The sequence below is a fragment of the Podarcis cretensis genome, assembly GCF_951804945.1.
Source record: "Podarcis cretensis genome assembly, chromosome: Z".
Lineage (NCBI taxonomy): Eukaryota > Metazoa > Chordata > Lepidosauria > Squamata > Lacertidae > Podarcis > Podarcis cretensis.
The window spans coordinates 46,457,536-46,468,326 of record NC_137184.1 but is presented as its reverse complement, the minus strand read 5'-3'; positions in this window follow the sequence as shown (position 1 = coordinate 46,468,326).

Genomic DNA, 10,791 nt, shown 5'->3' with positions numbered 1-10,791 from the left:
AACTACCTGACATTCAGAAAACATCTGAAGGCAGCCCTGTTCAGGGAAGTTTTTAATATGTGATATTTTAGTGTATTTTTCATCTCTGTTGGAAGCCGCCCAGAGTGGCTGGGGAAACCCAGCCAGATGGGCGGGGTATAAATTATTATTATTATTATTATTATTATTATTATTATTATTATTATATAAAAACAGCCATTTGCCTTTCAGCACAGAAATTTTGAAAGGGTTTTTGTAAAGTGGAGGCAGTGGGGGGCAGTAGGAAGAATTACACCTGTAAAGTCCATAACTGAGCAATGCCTTTATTAGGACCAGCCAAAAATGGTCACAGAAATTTGGCCAGCTTTCCAGTTCTACAGAACTCTTCACCGGACAAGACGTTATACAAGTTAGGAGGTGTCTGAAAGAGGAAAAGTAATAATAATAACAAAACTATAATAACTAGACTGGATGTTATAGCCATGGGGTTGTACGTAATGCTGTTCCTACTCAGAGTAGACCCCCTAAAATGAATGAATTAATATCAGTGGGTTCTACTCTGAGTAAAATGTAGTTGGGTACAGCCCATGAACTCTATAATAACTGTGCTTACAGAGTCAGATGGCGAATGCTGCCTATATTGAATGTTTTGCAATCTTTCAGGATAGAGCGTTGTTCTCTTTTGATGATGGTTTTGGAGGAGAAAAAAGGACAAACTCAGGAAATCCCTCTTCTTTCTTTTCTATTCTTTTCTTTCTCTCCCGGGATTAATTCCATCCCCCTCATTCTTCCTCCACCCCCTTCACCCATACTTGCGGTCTTGTGCCAGGACTTTGGGTAAAACACCAAGTACACAGCGAGCTCTCTCTTTTAAAAATAAATAAATAAATTTGCTCAGACTTTGCATGTGTTAAGTCAGCTGTGGAAGCAGGCAACAAACAACAAAATACGGATTTTTTGGATATGTGTGTGTGGAGAGAGGTGTGTGTGTGTGGAGTAACTCCAATATCCTCACTCCCCAATTCCTTCCTCTCCAAAATCAAAGATGGAATCTCTTTATGAATGAAGAGTAAACAGAGCACCCGAGCTCAAGATTCTTCACTTTGCCTCAAATTTTGGCCGGGCTGTTTCTATAGATACCGAAAGGAAGCTTTTGGTCAGCTACTCCGCTATTAAAGTGTAGTGCATTGAGAACTTTCTTCATGCTGTGATACCCTTTCAAGGAACAGAATAGGGTCTGAACTAATCCATGAAAGTTGTCATGCTCTAAGCTAGTAGCCAACCCTTTCCCTTTCAGTCTGGCCTAAAACTATACTGTACTTCACACTTGATTGGGCCTTCAGATAGTGGAACTCAGTATCCCGGCAGGAAATGAGTCTGTCTCTCTGAACAGCAGTGTTGAATGTGGAAAGACCTTGTTACTCTTCTTCAACATAATTACTGCCTCTTAAGAAACCAGCCTCAAGTTTATGGGAGATTCTCTTTTTTTAAACAACAACAACAACACCCCACCTTTTTTTAGGGCTTTGTTTTGTTTTTGCTTAACTCTCTAAACTTGACTTTTTAATATTTTTTTTTTTTTTAAAAAAAGGAATAGTTCTTTTAAGGCTCACTTGGCAAATATGTCAGAGTTCATGGGAAGCTCCGGATCTAACCACTAGGAATTTCTTACACCTTTTCAAAAGTCTTTTTTTTCCTCCTCCCGCTTTGTATATGTAGAACCCAAACACCTGGCAACAAGGAATCAGTTTATCTTCCTGAATGCACTGTAGCCAAGGTAAAGACTGGCAATTTTGTGTCCTTTATGTGGTTTGCTGTAAACTCTATCAAGGAAAAAAGGAATGTTGCTCTTAAAGCTATATTGAGGCTTTCTCCTCCTCCTCCTCCCCCTAATCAGAGAAGGGAGAACTGCCTTTGAACTTCAAATGGAGAATTTTGTTTTAATGTATGGTCGATAAGTCGCTTCTAATAGGACTGGAGAACAATGGATGGATGAGTCAATAATAGTCTAAATTAAGACTTCACAAGTTAAACACTACTGTATATTATTAATTTTTTAAATAGAAAATGTCTTGAACAGTTTAGGCCAAAAGGGGGCACCAGAATATTGAAGGAAAAAAAGAGCAAAAGTTGTGTTGCTTTGAGCCATTAAATTAAAGTTTAATATTTGACTTGACTTCTCATTTTCTCTAGCTATTGTTTGGGTGTGTGGGTGTGTGAAATCACAGTAAAAGTTGAGACAAGTCTCTAAAGGTTTGTTGTTTTTTATATGGGGAACAACTCTTTTATTCAAAGCAGCTGTATGCTTAAGTAAGTGTTTTATTAAGTTATCTTATTAAGTTGTTACAAGTTTATAAACAGCAAAGTCTGAGTGTGTTTTGCTTCAGAGGGGGAAATGAACATGAGAATGGGCTGTTGTTTTAAAGGCACTTTAAAATAAAGTTTCATTAGCTTGCAATTAATTGCTTAGAGTTGGGACCCATTTTCTCTCTGTCTTAATATGTTCTTGTTCTTTCTGTTTCAAATATGTGTTAACTGCTTCTTCAGTGTAGTGGCAGATGTCATTATCAATGTGATGATGTCTCAAACGGGGATGATTTACTGTGGAACATTCGAAAGGAAATCATACTGACTATGGACTATGAGGGAAATCTCTTTCTTTCTCTTTTTTACTTTTTAAATTGTGCTAATTAGAACTGAACAGTTGTGACAATCCAAAGTTGAAAGTGTGTTATTCCTAGTTAACAGTCGAACACAGCAACCATTTTGTACCCTGCCTCCATTCTGAGTAGCTACACTTAAGGTTTTTTGTTATAACATTGTCTTTGTGTGAATTAATAGGAAATCTCCAAGGTTTGGTACTGGGATCTGTCTTCCTTCATAGAGGCAATACTTTGTTCTTGCTTGTTCTATTTAGTCGAAATAGGAATCTTTTAGAATGTGCCCCTGTATTTTCACTTTTCATTATGCCAGATGAAGCTAAAATGATAACAATTTCATTACTCCCAGTATCTTTTACATAGGTATGTGTATGTGGTTGTATGTTGGGGGGAGAAAAAGAACCCTGCATTTTAAGTTCTGAAATGTGTTTGATGACCTGAGATACATAAAGTGGTTCTCATTTAAATGTTACCATTTAATATTGCATCCTAAGCCAATGCTTATTTCTTGTATTCCCCCCCTCACCATTACATCCTTATCTATTTTAATATACGAAGAAAGGCTAAACAACTTTACATTAACAATTGAAATTAATATAGCTAATTTCTTTGTTTAAATTGGAGAAACTGGTTTCTGAAACCTAAAATTCTGATTATTCCAAATGCATATAATTCATCAGCAATGTAGCGTTTAAGATGTGGTTATTATTGGTGAGGGATGATTACATAGAATGCATTTTGATTTGTTAACAAAATATAAAGCCAATAAATAAGTTTTATTCAGGTGTTTTTTAAAAAAATGAACATGCTGCTACATTTGTAAAATGATTAGCTTTGTTCTTTCGCTGAGTCAACTATATCAAGTTTATGAAATGGATATAGTACACTTATAATGAGCACAGGGATATTTCCTGATTTCTTTCAGACCACAGTGCAGCTGGTAAAAAGACAGATTATTCTGTGTTTTGCTTTCATAAGCAGATTGCCTCTTAGGTCCTAAATTGTCAATTTGAGGTTTATTCAAATTACTTTTAGGTTTGTAATTGTATTGACTGTTGATCAGCTGAACCAACATGAATTTCCTCTGTAGTAACAATTATAAATTGTTGTTCTAAATATTAGCTAAAATATCTGCCAGTCCCCGGAAAACACGACTTATACTTTCATGTTAAGTACTTCCGGGTCCTTTTGATACAAAAGGATTGACAACAAAGGCCATAGAAATCAATTGCATGAAAATTCAGATTAAATAATGTGCTGGAAAGGCCATCAAACATTTGCTGCCCAAATGCAAAACTCCCCAGTCATAGAATATACAAAGGCATTTCAAATCAAAAACATTTGGGGTGAAATTTGGCCTAGCTTCCCTAAAAAAGGTGAAAAAAGGAAATACTTTTCTGTGAACATTTCTTCCCCTCAGTGTGTGCGTGCGGGGGTTGGGGTTGGGGGTCAGGTGGAAATATATTGAATTGTCTTTATTTCATAAGAGAAAGGCCAAGGATATTTTTTTAAAAATTCTTTTCTTTTTGGGATAGTCTATAGGTTTGTGCTGATTCTGCTTCCTACATTTTGCATCCTGAACTGTATCCCTCTTGAAAAACTGCTTGAAATTAATGGATGTTGTGTTGGGTGCAACCTGCAATTTAAATCCAACCCAATTTGTCTAAATCATGAAAGCTCCCTTTTCCTCTATCAGTTACATATACTGCTGGTTAATAAAAATCAGAACCTACTGTATATTCTTGATGCATTTTAAGGATGAATTTCCACCTTCCTGCCTCCGTGTTACATATTTATTTATTCATTTTGGGCAGTATTCACTGCTCAGTACAAACACCTCTGAAATTCGTAGCAGCTAGATCACAACAGTTATTGGGCAAAATTCCACACTCTGACCCATGCCATTATCATATAGGATAGCAATTCTGCTTTGGGGCATGATATGCCAGTAGTTCCCCTTCTTACGAGCCACAATAAAATATACAAAAAATTGTTCTTGCACAGCTCTTATGGGGCTTGCATTGACTGGTTAACCTTTCTGGGCTTGTTCCTTGAATAAGAACTGGTATACTCTCCAGGTTTAAGAGTTTGGGACAGATACCAGCTTGATTTTGCCTAGCCCCAAAGGATAGCAAAATAATGGAAACAAAATAAAATAACTCAAGAAGAACTCTAAATAAGATTTTAATTTCAAGTCAAGATCCTTTTGCACTCGGGCTTAACGAGAGACTATAAAGCCTCTGCATCGGGTAAGGCTCCTTGATCGTTTTTCGTGCTGGTTGTGACACCTGATGTTGCTGTTTGGCTGCTATGTTCAGCCACAGTTAGAAGAGCCCTTATGCGCCTTTTAGCCCCAGGTGTAGCAAAGCAAGGATTGACATTTCCCAGATTCTCTGTGGTGGGGAAAAACAGGGACATGTTTTGCTTTCCTGAGACTATTTTGAAAATATTATGTACAGCTGGTGCATTTTCTTTCTTTCCCCCTCTCTTTCTAAACATCCTTCACAAATGGATTTTGAGACTATCCAGTGGGAAGTTCTCCTTCTGCAGCCCCACTGATAGGGAAAAGATGCAAGAAGACTGCCATTTGCTTCGCTTGGGGGAGAACTTCCTACAGGATTGACCTCTGTGGGAAGCACGACGCTGAGTGAAATGGACCTTTCGTGGTGAGATCCAGCAGTGCTCTTTTCTCATCCACACCACTTTTGCACTTTTACATTTTCCGTAATTTAGGGCAAAGTCCCCACTTGCTGGCACCTTACCCTGAAACATTCTGCTTCAAAGTCGGACTCCCTCAGTGGCTGAGATAACAAAACACTGGGAAATCCTCCTCTGACCAATGTGTTTATGATCAGGGTTTAAAGAATTCTCTCACTCTCTTTATATAAAAAAACCCCCACAATTCTGGCTGTAAATATATCTGGTTACACATTGTGTCCTTCACAAATGCGAGTGCAGACAGCAGAGGAGAAACCTGGAAGTGATCCCGCTGCTGTTTCTGAAATGCAATATGGCTCTGAGTTAAAGGCCAGAAATTTGGAACGGGCTGCTATGCTTGCAGTTGATGCCTTGCCCAGCTAAAAAGCACCACGTTGGTCTCCACCGTGAGCGCCTTGCTGTTAAAAAGTCTGATTAGATGCATGATCACTTAACTAAATCTCTCTTTTTCTTTTTCTAAAGCTTATGTGCATATACTGTTTGAGGAGACTTAAAATTGGGGGCTAAGATGTGCAGAAAACAGATATGTGTAACGGTAAATCATACTCAGAGCACCCTTGATTCTTCTAGTAGGGGTAAGCCTTTTTTTAAAAAAGTATTTCTCTTTGTTTGGGTTTCTGTGCCGTACATTTGTGGGGGGTAGTAGGGCAGGTGAGAGCATGCTTTAAGCCACTTGTTTGGAAAGGCTTTCTCATTCTGTGTTGTGATTTTGATGTCCTGTGGTGTTTTCTCTTTTTTTAATGATTGATTCATGGCATTTTATTGTACCTTACTGTATATTTTGTTTTAATATGCAGATCAGCACTTTGGCAGGCCTTGGGTTTGTAAATAAACTGTAGTAATAAAATGCAGATATTCCATCATCTACTGGCAATGCTGCTAGAAGTGAAAGTCTTCATTTTAAAAGAGAAAAACCTAAACAGCTATTGTGGGGGAATATATATAAACTATTTTAGGGGGAGAGGTTTAATGCAGTTTGACATAAATGGAGGATCAAATGTTTCGTATATCTTCAGGATGCTGAACACTTCCTAATTTAATATGGATATTAGTGCTCCCAGGGAGTTGCTAAAAATGATTATGGCCTCTAATGAATAACCATTGGGACCCTCTGCAGAGATGTTTAAAAATATTTGCACAGTGATAATAATAAATAAAGAATGTCATTTTATTCTCCCTTAAAGGGGGTAACAATCTGCGGAAACACTGTTAACTTTGCATGTCGTTTTCATTTGTTCGGTGTTTAATGTGCATATATGGCAGGGCGTGAGCGGGTCGGTGATGAGTCAGGAAAAGGAAAGAAAACTCATTCATCCATCAATTTGAAATAATGCACAGAATGGTTTGGCCCCACATTAATGAAGTTAGAAGTTAGCTTCAACACATCCATCATCTAGGGCAGGATTAGACCTGTGATATCTTTGCACTGATACTGTGAAATACATGATATAGATCCTGACACAAATTGCTGGTTTTCTAAGTATCAATTTGTTGGGGGGAATGATAAAAATGAACCAAGGCATTTGTTTTTTAACACCCAAAAAATGACAGAACATGGAGTTTGCAGTTTTGAATCAGAACAGAAGCTTTTTTTGTTTTTGTTTTTAAGGGTTTTCAGTTGCAGCCTCTAATTAAGTCCAGCGAGTCACATTTCCTGATCTTTCTTGTGACCTAATTCATTACAGGTGATTCTGTGACCCTGCTAGCCATAGCAAAAGATGTTTACCTTACCCTATGAATTTTTATCAAGCCGCAAACAGCAGAGGGAAATTGCAGCAGAGTTAGGGTGGGAAAAATACACCACCTAGTCATACAGAATATTTTCTGGTTTCTCAGATAGCCAAAACAGATCTTTATATTTACGTTCCACAAAGGTTATTATTTTCTTTAATGAACATTCTAGAGGCTGCTTAGAAACCACATTCAGTTGGTTTCAGTTGTCTTTTACACTAGTTGTCATTTTATGGTCTTGATTTAGCTATCAACCTCAGAGTGATTCCTTTTCCCTACCCTAAAAAGAACACCGAAAGGAGATAATTTACAATGGAGACAAATGGGAATCCTTCCCCCACCCAAAAGGAACAGGAAATGGGTTGCTCTAGGCTTGCATTCACTTGCATTAAAATAAGACAGGCAATATGGAGTTTCCTGCAACTTTTTCCTTTATAGCATTAAAATTTGTCTATTTATTTTGTAAAATTTATATACTGCTTGATTGCAAAACACCTCAGAGTGATTCACAAAATCTAGACGAAAGGGCAGCATGTGAACTAGACCTAATTCGCAGTATCCTCATATTCTGGTTTGTCTTCAGATCGTACAAATCTCTCACCTTTTACTGACTCACAGCACCCATCAGTCAAATCATAAGAGTTCCTTTACTTTGCAGAAGAAGAACCAACACTCCAACATCCCCAAATATTGTTGCACTCGCCACATTTTGACACAAAAATTGCCCTTCTTTTTCAGCTTGAAGAATTGGTTTGAAACATGAGCTTGATGTATCTTCATGCCAGTATCTACAATTTAAATCAGATTCCTCTTTCTTTCTTTCTTTCTTTCTTTCTTTCTTTCTTTCTTTCTTTCATCTTCAAAGCTCAGTATGATGAAATACCCACCTTACATTTAAAAACAGCCTTCTTAAAAGGTGGCACCTCTGCCAATAAATTAAAACCATATTTCCACACACCCTTCCCCTGCCAGCTTTTTTTTTCAAGAATCAAAACCTATACATCACCAGAGAGCAACCTCACACAAAAGTGCCAAAAATAAGATTTAGAAATATTTTATGGTGTGCAAACTCAGTTCATCCGTTGACAAATGCAGAACCACCAACATTTCGCATATAAAACACTCGGACAACCTTCTGGCACCTCCATCCTTATTCCCAAGGAGCAGTGTCCAAGCCTCTCTGATTGTTACAACACGGCCACACCCTACAACACATCATAGCTGAAAATACACTGTAGTATGGTTGTGTGTGTGTGTGGGGGGGATACCTCTATAGCCCCACCAAGGATAATTGACTGGGTTGCTCCCTGCCTTAGGAATGCAGGAAGTTGCCTTATACTAAGCAAGACCATTGTTCCATCTAGCTCAGTAATGTCTACACTGACTGGCAGTGGCCTTCTAGGGTTTCAGGCAGGCAGCCATATCTGGAGATACCAGAGATCAGACTGGGGACATTCTGTATGGAAAACAGATGCTCTGCCACTGAGCTACAGCCTGTCTCCTTCTTTCTGTTTTATACTGCACTGATTTTCCTCTCCAACAACCTGCCCTGCCCTGGTTTCTGAGGTAACGGTTTGTTCATGAATGGACGGTAGCACAGCTGTTTCTTTTTTAAATGCAATTTTTGAAATGCAACGGGGCATATTGTGCTTCGTATGTGCCTTTATTTCTTTTTTTTACATGCACATCCTATCTTACTTCCCTAATGGGCACTAAGGGAGTGTACATGCAGGTCCTGAGATGGTCTGCTATCCAGGGATGGACCAGAAGCACGACCTGCTTAGCTTCCATAATCATGGAATCTGGGCAGACTCTGGGCACTTTACAGAGAAATGACTGCAGTTCTTACACCTTCAGCAACTTAACCTGTACTTCTTTATCAGAGACAATTCCTATTTTCTGGGATCCATCCCTTGCTATAAATCCCTCTTTCTTGTTTGTTTCTTGGAAAGAAATTGGAGTGTACATTTTGGAACATTTTCATGGTTTGTAGGCACTTAAGAATGCAAGAAGAGCACTGCAGGATCAGGCCAATGACCCCTCTGGTTCAGCATCCTGTTCTCACAGTGGCCAACTGGATGCTTCTGAGAAACCCTGAGCACAAGATCACTCCTGAAGTTTCCTGCAACTGGTATTTAGAATACATACTTGTGTTTGAATGTACAGTGTTTGACAAGCTGTAGTGTCATGGGAAGGCACATGCTGTGCAGTGCAGAAGGCTGGACCTTCAGTCCCCAATAAAGGTAAAGGTAAAGGTACCCCTGCCTGTACAGGCCAGTCTTGACAGACTCTGTGGTGGTGCGCCCATCTCACTTAAGAGGCCGGGGGCCAGTGCTGTCCGGAGACACTTCCGGGTCACGTGGCCAGCGTGACGAAGCTGCTCTGGTGAGCCGGCACCAGTGCAGCACACGGAAACGCCGTTTACCTTCCCGCTAGTAAGCAGTCCCTATTTATCTACTTGCACTTAGGTGTGCTTTCGAACTGCTAGGTGGGCAGGAGCTGGGACCGAAAGACGGGAGCTCACCCCGCCGTGGGGATTCGAACCACCGACCATACGATCAGCAAGCCCTAGGCGCTGAGGTTTTACCCACAGCGCCACCCGCGTCCTCAGTCCCCAATATCTCCAGACAAAACTGGGAGATACTCCTGTCTGAAATCTTGGAGTGTGCCAATGGCTGGACTTGGTATAAGGCAGTAATGCTCATACTTTCCTTTCACCATCATCCTGTAACTGTCTTTTTTTTTTTAAGTATATTTATTGAATTTTCCAAAAATTAATTTAAAAAACAAAAAGAAAGAAAAAACAGCAAAAATACAAAAAACACAAAATTAAAACAGATACAATTTCCAATACTTATTTTCATTAACTTATTTCTCAGACCTCCTCTCACCTCCCCTTCTTGTATTCCAATTTAAATTTTTAATTCAACAAATCCTTATTTTCAAAGTTAGACATCAAATACTTAAACAACATTGCTCATTACACTTTTCCCAAAGTTGACCAAAATATCCCTTCCATGGCTTTCCCCAATTCCAAACAGATAACAGAACATAGTAAAAATAAAGCAAGTTATAATTATATACCCTTTGGATTCCCAGACCCCACCCACCCCTTTCCCGGTTTCAGTCCCTAAAAAATATTCATCAGTTCGATATCTTGTCTAGCCTGGAGATCTCACGTCCAAGGCTTTTAAATCTCTTTCAGCCCCTCTCTGCCAGCCTTTTTGATAGTCCTTAATGTTAAACCCCAGATTTCGAAAAGGCTTTGGTGCAACAGGGTTCATATTCTTCCCAGCCAGCCCTCCATACTTAAAACTTCTAGGGTACCCCAACATACTCCTGTCAAGTCCAAATGTCCCCAAGATCAAGTTTGTAATCCTTCGGTCTTCAAATCTCCACAAAAGGGGATCTCTTAATTTCAGGCTCACCAATTCAGGCCAGGCTTTCCACATCAGATTGTCATTCTCCTTTGTTGCCTTCATGTCAGGCCACCAGTTGCAGCTCTCATAACAGCTTTCATTTAACATCTGGGAAGTTACAACTCCTCCTTCCTTGGCTTCAAAAACATCACCTATCTCCTCTTCCATATTCTCATAACATTCAAGTTTGCCTAAATGTTCAAATATGTGAGCTTCCTGCTTCAAATCCTTATCAGCTCCAACAACATTGTTTACTGTTGAGGCCAGAGTTGTGACACTTGTAG